Genomic DNA, 16,710 nt, shown 5'->3' with positions numbered 1-16,710 from the left:
TATATTAAAAATATTTAATATTTTTAAATATAATCGCTTACCCTCTTCTATATGTATACATGTTCAAATTTGGAATGTAAAAGTCCCCTCTCTATGAACACACAGCTAAATTATATTAGATAACTTTTTAACCCAATACACTTCCATTACTACTATTGTGGCTATCTTACACTTTCTATAAAGCGACTGGTGGCCCGGGGTAGCACTCCACAGATGTATTTATGTGGCACATACCTCCATCTAGGTATCCACATGGCACTGATGTGGATGGGGAATGCCAACATGTTAAGCATGGTGTTAATGTGGCAAATACATTTATTGAGTTCCTAAGTAATATGGAGCTTGAGATGAATATGTGGATGCTAGGTGGCTTGCCAAGTGCAGGATGCCAATACCTATATCAAGGTCATGATGTTGCAATGGCATTGCACGTGTGTGATGTGAATTGGAGGATGCACTACTACAATTGGGCAGTTATTCGAACTAATTTCAGACATTTTTTACTTAGAATTTTGCTAAGTATGGATTATGGTAGATATTGGTGCTTTATTAAAGACACATTTATGGGCGTCAATATTATCATAACCATCGGTATAACCATGGATATATACATTGTCAAAAAGGTTGAAAAAGTCCACATAAATTGCGTCAAAAACACTGTCGAAAAAAGCATGGCAATAAACATTGAATCCATAAATGTCGATAGGAAGGTTGAAATTAACCATGGAAATATCGTCAAAAAGAGTTTTTAAAAAACATGGAAAAAGAGTTGTTATAAACGTCATAACTATAGCTAAAATGTTGATAGACTCTCTGGAAAAATTACAGCATCGATAAAACCATTGGTAAAGTTCTACACATGAAGATTTTCAAAATACACATTGTCAGGAAGAGAAATTATCCTCAGAAGCAGAAATACTGATAGGAGTTGTATAAGAAGTACTAGCCTCTTTGAATACATCAATTGGTAGCTAATCGTTCATTTCTTGCTTCACTTCTAGGCCTTTGAATACATGTCACTTTTGAGGTGCTACTTGAATAACATACCACCATTTTTTTTTCAAGTTGATCAGTTGAAAAATGACCTGCAAAGATAAAGCACAATTATAAATCATTTGTAAGTCATTACACGAATTCAAAAAAGTAGTCTTACTTGCTCATAATGTATAGGGAGAACAAAAATATTTGACTTGTCATCCCAAATTTTTGTCAAGTCAATGGCAAAAAAACTAGTTGCATCGTCGTATTGTAGCTTGAGCTCCTCTACAAATGACTTTGAATTATTTCACATCAAAAAAACTTTGAATGCTCTAAGTCCACTTCAATAATGTCTTGAATGGCTCCTACATAATCCATCTCTCCTTTAATGATATTTTTATCACTGGTGTTGGCTCTACTGTCCTGTGAGAAGTTGGCCATGACTCCTCGATCAATTTTTTTTCATTTCACATCAAACTTATCTACTCAAAAGTGACAACCATATGCCCACATTGCATTGAAAGAATGATAGATGGATCACTCAAATTTTTTTCATTTCACATCAAACTTATCTACTCAAAAGTGACAACCATATGCCCACATTGCATTGAAAGAATGATAGATGGATCACAAACTTTAGCTAGTTCTTCTTTCATCGTTGTCACAGTTTCTCCTCTTTGATCAGCCGCTTATAATGCACCTTCCAACCACTCTAATGCATTTAGTTGACACCTTTTCTAATTTTGGAGGGAAGGGCCTTTCTCAATTTTCCCTTTGCCACATTCTCCTATCTTCGCCACATTCTCATATCCTCCTCACGTTTTGCTCTCTCTTCATCAAATTGTATAACCCACTTTGACATTCCTTTCAAATTCAAAATACAATGAGTATTCATTTTCAATTGCATGGATCATGAACTCATTTTCTCTCTCTTTCCCTTACCTTGTGCTACCTCTCTTGTAACCCTTGTATCATTAGTCTCCATGCAAATTCTATGCACCGTTGGATTGATTTGACCAAGAAACTTTGAAATATTAAACACCGACTCTTGAACTAGCCATCCTTCTGCCATGCTGCCCTCTCGCCTAGCTTTTTGCCTTACATACTCTTTCAATAATTTCATAAACCATTCCAAGAAAAACATCCATTGACTTCCATTGACTATGTAAAGTTCCTGCTTAATGCACCTCCTCTACTAGATGCACAATCAAATGTAACTATGAATTTATGATATAACTAGTTGGAAATGATTTCTCAATCAAGCATACGGCTTTGATAGCTTGGATTTTCATTTCTTGAATAGATGACTTCAAAGTCTATTTGATGAAATCCACCTGTATACACACATGCATTCCAATACAACAGAAAACAAGTATAGATTGAATCCATCAAAATACTGCATGTATTCTTTAAACTTATTTAGTTACAAACAAAAAAAAACCTCACAAATCCACCAAGTTTGTTGATCGCATTCTAAACATCTTTAATGCTACATCCTTGCAAATCTAGTGGTAACACATACTATTGCAAAATAAGAAGTAAGCAAGTGTTAACTATCATGTAGGATTGAAATTTGATTTACATGAATAGAGTGGTTGAATGATTTCTCTTAGTTGTATCATTTTGTGCCAGCCATGTGACTTCAAACCACTTAGTTTTCCCTTTGCTATGAACACTCCTTTTAAGTTATGCATACATCTAGTTGGTGTTTTGAGTCCTGCGATGACGCTTTTTACATACATCTCTTTCTTTGGCAACATCCATGGTGATTTTGGTAAAACCATTTTTTCATTGACTTCTTTTGGCCAACAAGTCATTTTATACTCATCATTTTCTTTGATTGGGTTTCTTTGGCCCCAATCAAGTGCTTCCATAATACTCTTTGACATGTTCTTGAATATATGCATTGGATCGAAAAGATAAGCTACTTTGAGATGTCTCCACCAATAATGTAGTATATAAAAAATGGAAAGCCTAGACATGCTAGGTGGAGGATTATCTACATCAAGGTCATGGCAGAGTCTTTCCCAATCTTCTGACTTCATGATAGGATGGATAGGTCCATGTTTCGGTTTTCCAAAAGAGTGATGCTCCCTAAATGGATGATCAACATGTAGATATCTTTTGTGATTCTCATACACAACCTTTGAAAGTTTGCTTGAGTGTTGACTAGATAAACTATCACCGCATGAGGGACATGCCACATGTTTGGTTACTTGGAGGCATGCCAATATATTTAGGAAAGAAGAGTAAGTATAATTAGAATCTAAATTTCTAAATGCTTATCAAATGGAGATAATCATGCAAGTCAGGATGCATGTGTACCTAAGCAATCATGCAAGCCGAGATGGTCATGCATTGTCCACATTAGAATACCTTTGGCAACAAATTTTCATTGCCCAATAGGATGTGCGATGTCCAAAACTTGAAATCCATTCCACAACATTTTTAGCTTATCCACCAAGGGATTTACATATATGTCCATGTTCTTTACCTTATGGTTGTCAGGTACAATGAGTGCCAACATTAGATGGCCTTTCTTTATAGTTAGCCATAGAGGAATATTGTAGATGGCGACTACCACACACCAAGTGTATTGATGTGCAAATGAGCTCACTCTATCCATTGCCAATCCAAGGTGAAAATGAGGAGACTCTTCAGCAAACTCTGGCCATTTCTTTTCTATGTGTCTCCAAGACTTTCCACTATTGGAATCCTTAAAATCCCATCTATACAGCAATTGCAAGAATGCCCATTAGGACCAAAAACGGCTAGAAAAGGGCTGTTTGTTAATCTAAGGATTAAGAAATTATCCAATTGTGAATTGACACGTATACAAAAGTATGGCATTCTTGTCTCCTCTAAATGTCTTCTTAACGGTTCTATTTTAGTGTGGCGAACGGCTAAGACGGCTTAATTTAGACGTTTACGATGGCTAACATTAAAGTTTGGGTCCAAAATAGTGACATCTTGTTCCATTTTATACGAAATCTTCTCTTTTCAGGCTCTGAAAACAACGCTATTAATGACAAATCACCAAATTTTTTCAAACGTCTACTTTCCACCTTCCCTCCATTTTGGTATGGCTCATTCCCTTTCCCACCTTCCCTCCATTTTGGCATATGGCTTATTCTCCTTTCTTTGCATTTTCAAAAGACTCACTATTTTCCTCTCATCTGTGAGCTTCTATGGCGTCCTCACATCGTCCTTCTCATAATATAACTTCTTATGATTTTCATAACACCAGAGAGGATGGTGTTTGGAAACCCATGTCTTTTCGTGTGAATGATTAGGTAACAATGCTTCCCTCTTGCAAAGGTACCCACAGGGTGAAAATAACCAAGCGAAATGAAGTGAAATCCTATTGGAAAGGTCGTGTTCTTGCCTTCAAAGTGACCGACAATGGCTGGCTTGCAAAAGTTCAACATGTCTACACGGCCAAAGATATGGTGTTGAACTTGGATGAACATCCAATTCTCCATTCTTACTGTAATTTAACAAAACTTTATCTATTTGATACAACACAATATTTCTCCTTCTGATATATTTGTTGTTTGTTTAATTTCAGTTATCTTTCCATCAACAGCTGTGGAGTGGCAGCCTGTTGAGAGCTTAAGTGGCACATTCAAAGCAATTCATAAGGGGATTGCAGATGTAATGTATGCAGACAAACCACCTTCATTTTACAAATCAGTGGATATATTTGTGTATTTTACAGAATACAGGGTTCCATCAAGAGAAGATGTTCATGGAGAATTATATGGCATACTATTCCCACATTAATGTCACTTGAATAGGAAGTTCCTAATCCAAATACCATAACAAGCTTCAAATCCAAAATCAAAGATGATATTCTTAAAGCTATGTCTCCTGGAAGGATTTCAAGAAGGATAAAAATTCAATGGTTCTTGCCTATACATGTCTTTGTGGCATGTTTCAATACAATGGAATTGGAGAGGATAAGAACGATGTGGCTTAATAGAAGACTATCTACGACTGATCTGGACACTGTACTTGGAGAAGGATGGAGTACCAAGGAAACTTTTCATATTGGCGATAATATCAGTTGTAGAGTAAGCCCAAATTCTATGTCTATCTCATACCAACTATGTCGTCAATCCCTAGTTTTGGGCTATGACTATAGGAGATGGAAAAGCAAGCTTGGTAGTTGGGTCCCTTTGGATTCTGAAGAGAATTGTCTAGAGTTTGAATTTAACATCATAGTCCATCCATTCATAGATCCTAGGAACCTTATAGTAACATCAAACTAGAGACTACAACATGTAAGAGAGTCGCTTGAGTTTCTGGACGAAACATCACCTGAATATAGATTCAAAGTAGATGATATTGTTGTCAGTACAAGGATGGAGAGTGTAACCTCATGCATCACATGTCTTTCCCCAAAAAAAGTTGTATTTGAGCCACTTGCAAGGGCAAGTTTGTTAACACTAGTTTGGTACCAAAATAGGACATTTGAGTGTCCTTTTTTGGGGGTTGCGAAAAAAAATCAAACTCCTAATGTAGGCTTTAAAAACCAAAATGCTTCATTGGGCATGTAGAACATAACCCTATGCTTATGTAAAGAATGCTAAACATATAAAATGCCTTTTTATTTGGAAGTACATAAGCAACAAAGTAGCATATGTCTTGAAAATGAACATTTTTCAGGATTTTTCCAAATATGCAAGCATCATTCTCTCAAAAAAAAATCCAATGATATCAATAGCATTTTTCCCAAGATATTTTGATAGCGTACATCAATCCAAGGAGGTAGAAGTTCACCAAAAAAATCATTTTTCTTTCCTAGAATTTTTTCCAAAAAAGTTGCATAAAATCAGCAAAAGTAACGCGTATTATCAAAACTCAATCACGCCACTAAAAAATAATGTAGCCCTATCAATGAGAATGTTGATTATTGGTTTTCATACTTGAGATGAGATAAATAAGCCATAATTTGATGTGTATGACACTAACTTAGCCTCCACTTAAGTAGGTTCTTATCGCCTAGTTCAAAAAAACTGTAAAAAATAAAATTACAAAATTTGATCATCTTTTATAAAAAACTAATCATAACTATGCTTGCACAAGTAGTCTACACCTATAGTTACAACAAATAATGCACTTACACAGCTTTCCCCTTTGATGAAAATCAAAATTAGGCTCATAATTAGACATTTTATGTATTAAAAACAGGTTGCGCAAAAGGCCATGTATGAGAAGAGGCCCAAAAAGTGGCTCTGAAGTTTTGAAAAATTCAAAACAAAGTAGTATTTACCCTATATAACATGGGTGAACCTCAAGTTTTACATTATTAGCTTGGATATGGAAGGAGAAAAATTCATGCTCCACCTGTATAAAAACGTCATTTCAATATTAGAATCGTGCGTTTTATCAGCATGTGTCTAAGAAAGTTAAAATATTGCCTTGCAAAAGCTAAGAAAAGTGCAATTTAAAAAATCTCAAGGATTTTTTGGGTCTTGAGGAACATCTGTGGATGTTAAGCATTTCAAAACTCTTAATAGATTGCCCACAAAAATTCAAGAAAAATGCTAACTTTCAGGACACTTTAGTGTCCTCAGGATACTTAAGTGTCCAATTACAGAACTAGTGTTAAGCTGAAAAGGATTTCTCCAATAATGTAATCAATATATTCTGCTAAATTTCATCTTGACATCTTCACAAAAATGGTCAACATTTTGTTCGCAACACAAAACAAGGTTTAACAGTTGAATATCAAATTGTTGATACTGAATTTAAGTACAAAATATAGTCCCAAAAAGGGTGTGTTCATATGGACAAAATGAACAAAACAAAAGCCAATTTGTGGAATCACTCAACAAAATCAACTTTTCTTTTGGCATGGGATGACCCTGGATCTTTAGAGAATCTTTCTCTCTTCCGTTTGCTTTGATCAAATTTGGCTGATTGAGGTTTAAGTTCCGGTGTTTTGAGCTCTTGAGGTGTTGGAAAGGAAGACTTTGCAGTGGATTCCTCAACTGGTGGTAAGTTGGGCTCTTCTCTGAGATCTTTAGGTGTTGGCGAGGGAGATTTGGCAGTGGGGTCTGGTTTTGGAGAAGGTTCTTTGGAGGTTGGCTTTGGAGACTTGGCAGTCTTCTTGGGGGACATGGAAAAGAAATTGAATGGAGAGCCAACATTTGCCCTCTTACTTTCTTTGTTGGATGAACGACGCTTTTGAATTTTAAATTTCACTGGTGAGTGAAACGGAAGACCTTTAGTAGCACTCTTCTCTTTGACAGGGGTCTTCTCTTTGATTGGGGTTTTCTCTTTGACAGGGGTTTTCTCTTTGATAGGAGTCTTCTCTTGAGCTGGTGAAGAGCTCTTCTCTTTAGCAGGAGGGCTAGGGGTTTTCTCTGTAGCCTAAGGACTCTTTCCTTTAGAATGGGTCTTCTCTTTAGTAGTGATCTTTCTCCCCTTGGAAGATCTGCTCTTAGTAGGGCTCTTCTTTCTTTCCTTCTTCTCTTTGGCAGAGGTCTTTTTCTTTTTGGATGAGCTGTCCTTGACATGGCTTTTCTTCTCCTCCTTTTTTCTTTTCTTTGAAGTTATACCCTTGGCTCCTTTCTTAGGTGGAAAGGGGGAATCAGGATCAACTGGATTGATAGATCTTTCCAAAACCTTAAACACTGCCTTCTCCCTTACCCAACTTACCCAAGAATCTGGATATTCATGTAACTAAGGCAAAAGAAAATGATAAAATTTATTAATATGAGAAAGTCACTAAATGTATTGACCCAATCAATCAATGCTATCATTACATGAACTTACAGTAAATGTTGTCATTCTAAATCTTGACTCAAGATATCTCCAAGCATTAGCAAGCACCATCTATCCACAAAGATGTTGAGTCTTTCTGCAAAGGAACATTCTGATGGTAGTACTTAAAATCTTCAAGTTTGTAGTCTTCATAGGTGGAACCTAGGAAACTCAAGATAAGTTTGGCAGCACTGCAAGCATAAAATATTGAGGGTCAACCAAACAATTGAAAACTTACAAAATATTGCTCTAGAACATAAACCATGGTAAAGTTGATTCTACATTTTACTTCTCCCATGAATGGATGCTAAAGAATTCATAAAGATTACATCTCTATCCAATAGATTGAAGATAATAAGACTCCAATGGCCTCTGTGATAAGATGAATACTGCAATTAGTTGTGAATATTGTAATGATGGACAAAAGATAATTGAGTGTGAGTCTTACACTTCAACATAAGGGTATACAATGTAATTGCATGTCAGCATATCAAAGTTTTTTAGAAAACTTGCAAGATCCCCTTGCCTATTGAAAAGGCACTGTGTAACAAGGGGATCAAGAATGGTCACTTGCATAGCCATTGAGTCAGGAAGAGCCATTATAAGACATCTGGAGACATAAACAAAACATATCAATAAAATATGGAATTTGAGAAATTCATCAAGAAAGCAAAAGGAAATCCACACAAACCTCAGACAGATAAAGAGGACTGTGTCACATATCTCAATATTGTGATTCACAAGCATACTTGTGTCTTCAGGGGCAATGTCACAATAAACCTCATCCTCTCCATGCATGGAGACATCTACTACCATTTGACCTGTTACATTCTGATAAAGTTCTGAATTGGATGCATGAAGAATTTCAGCTTGCTGAGAAAGAATGGCATCCTCTGTAATCTTCTCCTGCTCTCTCTCTTTCTCCACTTCTTCTTTAATATCGTGAGCTTTTCTTTACTATAAGTATGCGAAACATCTTCAATAACAACTGATTGTTTGGGTTGTCTTGCTGGAGGAATATTTAGAATTTCAAAAGCCCTCATATCTTGACTTGGAATGGGTTCCAAAGCTTTGTCAAACTTGTATCTAAGTCTGGACACAAGCACAAAATCTTTGCTCATGAGAGTGATCCTATGAGCAAATGCAGCAGCAATGTATATCATTCATAAAGTCGATCAAAAAATCCTCAGCAGCCTCTTGAAGACACATAAGGGCCTGTGACTCCCATCGGACTTTATCAAGATATGTGTTTCTCATTTTGCCAATTAACCTTTCTGATATGTCCCTGACAACCCACATAAATGGCAGTCGAGGGATGAGAAGATTAGTAGATTTCTGTGCCGCTCTGATCTCTCTTAGTGACTTCACCTGATAGTTTAATCTCTTTCTTGCTATTGCCCTAGCACGAGGCTTTGGAGGAGGCTTTTCTTGTTTTTCATCGACAACTGGGACGACGTAGACTTTCCTTGCAGTCTGTTTTGTCCTTGCCATTGAAGTTGAAGAAAAAGAAGAGAACCCGATCGGGGTGATTTGTGAGTTGAGATAAAAAACTAACAGTGGCCCGAACTAAGCGATGGGGCAGATCCAAATTGGTTGGATTAGCTCTATCGCTTGATTCGGGCAATGACTATAGGAGATGGAACTAAGCAATGAATAGTTTCCAAAAGGATTGGAATAGTTCAATTGCTTGATTCCGGATATGTCCGGAACAAAGTGAAAATGGAGATCGGCTCTATTGCTTGATTTAGGGTATGGCCAACTGATAGGAGAGGATCCGGAACCAAGCGATGAAGAAGGTCCAATTTGTTTGGACGAGCGTTATCGCTTGAATCCCGGACTAAGCAATGAGAAGGATCCGAGATGTTCGGATGAGATCTATCGCTTGATATGGGTGAGAAGGGTAAAAGAAGATTCCGGGAATTTCAGAGGAGCAATTTCGCTTGATACCGGGCCGGTGAAAAATAGAAATGTTTTCATGAAAATTAAATTTTTATACCTCGAATTCGTTCGTACATAGGACCATTGGATACACGTGTCATGCAATCATTTTTGCCAAGTGGCATGAACGGTCACTATTTAAGGTATTTTTGCCATGCTCCACGTGCTCCATCGGATATTCTCAAAAACTCTCTCGTTTTTTTTCGAACCTTCAAATTGCCAAGGCCCGCACCAGATGATAGAAGCATTCCTTAACTTTTGGACCACTTATTTTTGCTTAGTCGGGCTCTGCCATATAGTGACTTCCAAGCTCTATTTTGTAAAACTCTCTTTTTTTTTCAAACCTTCAAATTGCCAAAGCCCGCACCAAGTGATAGAAGCATTCCAAAACTTTTGGACCACTTATTTTTGCTTAGTTTGGGCTTTGCCATATAAAGACTTCCAAGGCTTCTTCAAAATTGTTCCAGCGTTTTTATCAAATATCACAATGAGTAAAAGTGTTGAGGGACGACATGAACTTGTTGAAGAAAGCCCAAGTGAAAGACTCTTGAATGCTATTTTGCAAGATGGTCATGACATGAAGGCATACGCAAATGCAGTGGAGATATTCAATCCAAGGTTTGTTCTTTCAGATGTTTTGATGAAGCTTAAGGACATTCTTGAAGAGGAGTACAAACAATTTGAAATGTCAATTGAAGGTCATTGTTTTCATATCGGAGATAATGATTTTTGTCACCTTACCAATTTTACTCAGCTGTCAGTGGAGAAAGCCAAAGTTACAAAGAGGTTTAGTAGATTTTCAAATAGAATCTCTTTCACATGCCCTTCATCTATTTCTTGTCCAATTCATAAAAAGCTTTGTAACCTTGTCCCCAAAGATGTCTCCTTTCTTTTCTTTCTATTTTTGAGAGCAGAAATACAAGATAGAGAGCAAGAATCAGATATTGATGCAGAGAAGGAGGAAGAAAACTTAAATGTCACCATAGTCTCAAAGCTAGAGAAAAGTGAGATTTTAGAAGAGGAAGAAATTGATGTTCAAGCTGAGGAGAAAGAAAGTGCAAATCTTGATGTTGCTAAATTTAGGGCTTTCACTGTTACTCAAGAGCCCTCAGAGGAAGCAAGCATATCTGAATCCTCTGTTACTGTTCCAAGCCTTCCTTTCTTCTATATCAATGAGAAAGGTTTTATTCCTTTTTCCTATCTTCAATGTCTCTTCAATATCAGGGAAGACTACTGTATTGCAGCAATTTCAGAAGCTTGTGAGGTGACCAAAGACTTTATTGATACAGAAGTAGAGTCAAAGGAAGAGTTTTTGGCACTTGATTTGCAAACAGCTGACCACTCATTTATCCCTGCTCTCCTGATGCACTTGCCTTGTGCCTTAAAAGAGTGGATGAGGAGAAACCTTCCCTTAGAGATGAGGATTTTGAGAACAGGCTTATTGAGTTAGGTGTAGAGTCTTTTGGCAGAGATTTCAAGCTTCAGGTAGATTCTGATAAAGTGGAAAGGGATGGCTCATGCAACTTGATGAAAGACAAAGTAGTAAGTGAGGATGAGTTGCAGAAGGTAGTTTCCTTTTAATCTTTTGCAAAATGTTATTGTGATTGTAATTTTTTTAAAGTGAGGTTTTTGTCTTGCAGATTGAATTGCTTGATAAGGATGATTTTCTAGGAAGAGCTAAAGGCAGCAGAGTGCAAGCTACAGAGACTAGGTCAAGAAGGCATTCATCTACTCTCATGCACTACTTACCTACATTGGATAAGGCTGTGTTCTGTGCATTCCACATGAACTTCTCTGAAGATGCTGAGTTGCCAATATTTGCCTTGAAGGTGTTGTCAAGGTTCATGGGATACACTCCCCTTCAAATAAATGCTAACAAGGTCTTGCTTCTAGAGAGAGCTGCTGCTCTTAGAATCTTTGGATATGCTGCAGGTTTCAATGCCTCAAGGGCAGGATACTTTCTTTGCTACTCTAGCTATACAGCTACAGCAGCTGAGGAGTCAGATATCAATCTTCTTGGAGGTTATAGAAGGAGAAATTTTTTGAGATACAGAGGTGACATGCCAAATAGTCCCAGGAGAATCAAAAACTAATGTACACACAATATTTTGCAAGGACTGATTATAATAAATATAAGAGGTACAAATGTGTTAGTAAATCATTAGTCTCTGTCTTGAGGTGTTTGTGTAGTTTCAGATTGCGGGTTCTTTGATCTCATCCTTTGTAATTGCCTCCTGTAGAATCAATTGAATAATTCTTTAAGTGCATTGCTTCTTCTTTGACCACCTCCTCTTCTAGTACATCTGGAAAAGGAAGTTCTCGCTTGATAGTGAGACTTTTCCATTCCTTGCGTGTTCCATGTTGCAAGGGGTCCTTCTGTAACAAAATATGGTCCATGCAAGTAAAGAATATGCTACAAAGACAATTCTTTGTTAGTAAATTTAAGAAATTACACTTTAATTTTAACTGTTTTGATAAGTCTGAACACTCACCAAGTAATAAGTTATGTCTTTTTCTCCCCAGGCATCTATGATAGCTTTTAAGCTTTATTGCTTTTTTGAAATCATCTGCATAAGTATTTGAACCAACTTGTTGTCTTAGGACTTTGAAAAAATTGTTGAGTTTTTTCCAAACTTCCATACGTTTGTTGGCTACATCTGGTCTACTTTTGACATTTGTGGTAATGACACATAGATGTTTCCAGCAGTTCCACATTGCATTGACTTGTTTGGTGTCATGTTTGCTCAAAAATCTTCTTGCTTTTGCTCCTCCCATTGAAACATCTTGCAGAACATCACCTGTACCTCTAGAAAGAACAGGATCTTTTTTAAGATGCACTTTGCCACCATGGAAACCCATTTGAGAGAGCAAGGCTTCGCATTTTTCTATACACTCATCTGCAAGTTTAGTCGGCTTAATAGAATATGCATAGTCTAGATGAAGTCGGAGCAATTTATCCAAGATTCTTATCTCTGCATGTAATGTACATATATGCACATTTTTTAAATGTATTGGTAGAATTGGATCCCAAATTTTAATAGAAGTTGGATAATTGACAACATTCACATTATTTCTGGATGGTGGTTTTCCAATCTCATTTTCTGCAAGCCATTCTCTTGTCCCTGTGCTTGCCATGCAATAAAGACATGGATATTTGGTATTTGCTCCTCCACATACACCAAACATACACTTCAACGCCTTGAGGTTGGCACTCAAATGCCATTCCACAATGAAATCACCTATGTCGTCTACATAAAGGTGTTCACCTGCATTTTGGCTCTGAATAGCTGAAGGAATGTCTGTATGTGAAAAGAGCCACTTCAATGTTTCATGACTCTACTGGCACATGAGCTGATCCAATCCACCATAGCTCCATTTCTGATTGAGTTTTGTGGTATGGAGAATCAAGCTTACCTTGACTATAGTCCAATGCTTTATTCATTAGGGATATAGATATTCTTTTCATTTTTTGACATTTTTGGATTTGAGCTTCATCTAATTTTATAACAAATACAAGTTTTCCTTCACAATCTATTTCTCGAATGTTGTAATATCTCACCATAAAAGATTGGACTTTTCTAATGTTCATCCAAATATTATTATAAACGTTGTATTCAAAAGACGATTTTTTTTTGTCTCTCATATGGCATTGTTCCCTCAATATAGAAATACTCTCCGAAATGTTTGGAAATTTCCTCATTTAACAGAGTTCTATATTTTCCAACATTGTGAGGTCTAGGCAACCCAAAAGCTTTGATTTTGTAATACTTAAGGACCCTGAACCAGGTTTTAGAGATGGCTCTGTATCCCTTTCTACTCACTCCTCCCACTGTGTCACAAACTTCTTGCATTTGGGAAGGCTGGACCAATAAGTCCATATCTTTTAGTAGATGTTGAAAGACTAGTTTTTTTTTAAGTTTGATTTTCAGGAAGTTTCAAAAGTTTCAAGATATTTGACCTATTCATAAGCTCATTCAAAAATCTTACCCTTTCCTGAGCATTAGACATGTCAAATCCTAGAAGGGTAGTAACATGATCTCTTACAAGGTTTAACCTTTTTTTCCTTTGTTCAGATCTCTCTGTCAAGTTAACTACATCCCGCATTCGTTTTACTCGTGCTCTTAACCCTATTGGAGTTTCTTTTAAGGTTTTCAATTGATAATTTTCTTGTTTCAAAGACACTATTTTGTTTTCAAGTTCTATAATTTTTGTTGCATTCAAAGATAAAGTATTTTGAAGATATGTAATATATTCTGCATAATTAATATGTGATCGAGATAGTCTTGAACTATAACCAAGTAAGCCATCCACCCCATCACCAACAAATCTAATCAAATCATGTGGTGTGTGAAAAGAAGGATACCTTCCTGTTATGGGATCCGGTGGATATAGACTTCCATCTGTCCATAGGTCAATATGCTTCTTTCCTTCGTTGTTGCGAAGATGTTGAGCTTCATTCGCACATGAAAGGGGTCTTTGGTAGACACTCCATGTAGTTGCATACTCTTGGTTGAGCTTGATATTCAAATGAAACTTACGATTAGATGTATCACTCATTACTAACAGAGCTAAAAATATTAACAGAGCTATTAGAAGATGAGAGACGCAGAAGAATGAGAATGAGATGTAGCTTGTGAAATTCTTAGAGAAGCAGAGGAGTGAAACTAAGAATAAGCTTGTGAAATTTTTTGGAGAATGGATGAGAGCGCGTTCGGAGGGAATGGTCATTCAAAAGTAAGAGAAATAAGTATTTGCTGCGAAGTCACTAAAAAAGGACAAATTTCGAGACGAGCCATTAAAGAGTAGCATGAAAACGATATATTTTTTTAGATTTTAAAATATGTACTTAGATACGTGTTCAATCACATAGATACGCTTTAAATATCCAAAAAGGCCAAATTTGGAGCCATTTTGACCATCAACGTTCTACTAATTAGCAAGTTAGCGAATTCCTTACACAGCCCATTTTGAGACGTTTTTGGCCCTAATGAATCTATGAGTTTGGCTAGTGATTGACAATGAAACATATGCTTTATACGTGCCAAGATGGGCATACGTTGCAAAACCTTTGAAGGACTTTTGTCTCCGTGAGTGTCTTGCTAGTATCAAGATGAACCGCATTTTGGACATGATATAGAATGTTCATATGTGCCTCTAAATAATACAATAATTAGGACATGCATGAATCAAGTTTTAGTCCATCCCTAACATTGTTAATATCTTCTTTGCCTCTGTTCTTGATTCTAGAATTGTACTCCCTCTTGGAAGCATTGTTTAAAGCACCCTATTCATCAACCATTACCAAGGTTATTGTTTGTCTAAAACACATATGTATGAAGGAAAAAGTGATTAAGCTATCAAGACATTCTTACCAAAACAGTAATGTCACACTCGTATTTGACCAACCCTATGTGGCTCGCAAATTTAGTATTCAGAGAATGATTGCAAGGCGCGATTTACTTGATCCTGCATATAACATCGTATTCGCCTCATTCACAATTTCTCCTCCTCGAGACTTACATCATCTCAATTTGCACAACGGGATCTGCTATATCATGTAAAGCAAAAATTTTAGGATCCTCTATATCCTAGAAAGCAACCAGATCATAGTAGACACTTATCATTTCTTGCATAATGGATTCCTGATTGATAGAGTCTTCGTGTTCTTGTTCAAGGGCTTCTTCATATTCGAGAGGGGCTCCTTGTTCTCAGTATCTTCTTCTTGTCTCCCTTTGGCTATACACTCTTGTCTTGAAACACTTTTATACTCCTTTGAATGTGTGTTATGGTTATTATTCGTTGTCTTTTTATTGTGCCTTTACACCTCGCACACTCGCATGGAATACGTTCATAAAGACTCCATCAAATTGATTGTGCAACATTGCATGAGCATCTGCTTGATGACATTTACAGATCAAAAAACCCAAAAAAATCATACAAATTAGTGTCACATCCATAAAACAATCCCTAAACATAGTATTGTCAAAAGATCCCATGTTCCATTGATAAAATCATTAAAGCATGTCTTGGAAAAAATGGTAGCATTGATATTTTTGTCAATATAGTCTCAATATAAGTGTTAAAATTACTATCATAAAGTTGATATAAGCATTGAAATAAGCATGGATAATTTTGTTACAGAAAAACAATGTAACTATCAATGCTTTTAGGGTTATTTTCAACACTTTTAGGGTTGGTTTCAACATTTAGGGTTAGTATCAATGGGTTTAAAGTTCTAGACATGTATATGCATATCTCTCTAATCATCTCACCATGGTATTTGGATCTAGGTAATATGATATTGGCATGTGGATATATATATACTTGTATATATGTGATTTTATATATATTTGCTAATATATGTTACTCCACTTGTGTATCGATGGGTCTGTGATTGTGTATGTGTATTTATAATATGTATATCAATAAAAATCCATATCCATATATATATATACTTTATATTCATCTACGTATATTTTACACACATGAATGCATGATATAATAATGTACTATGTTTATATCATGTATGTTATAATATACGATATTCATATCATGTATCTTGTTAATATAATATAGTATATCATATTCATATCGTATGATATACTATTTGTTAAAATCTATGATGTAATACATTTCTATATGCATGTAATTGTGTACATCTTTTATTGGGAATTGTTGTGCCAACAATGCACAATGAAAGGAGATGCCAAATGTCATGACAAATGTCAAATCAATTATTGTTTTTTTAATTTGACTTAAAGCGTCAATATTTCTATCCATAAAAGGGTCAGAGAACATGGTTTATTGATGGTTTTTTAAATGAAAATATCGGCATTTATATCGACCCTATGGTTGGACATATCCTCCCCATGACTTGCCACTCCTCATTTCACTAAATTGCCTGCAGTTTTCTTCCTCCTTCCTCCCTCGTTTTTGGTCGCCTTGCTTTCCCACACCCCCACTCAAATCACTCTCAATCTACTCACCTACAACCCTCTTCAAATGGCAGGGCGCGAGTCCAAT

This window comes from Cibotium barometz, chromosome 29 (genome assembly GCF_041138505.1).
Source record: "Cibotium barometz isolate CiBa-2024 chromosome 29, ASM4113850v1, whole genome shotgun sequence".
In the NCBI taxonomy this organism is placed as follows: domain Eukaryota; kingdom Viridiplantae; phylum Streptophyta; class Polypodiopsida; order Cyatheales; family Cibotiaceae; genus Cibotium; species Cibotium barometz.
This window is presented reverse-complemented; position numbering follows the sequence as displayed.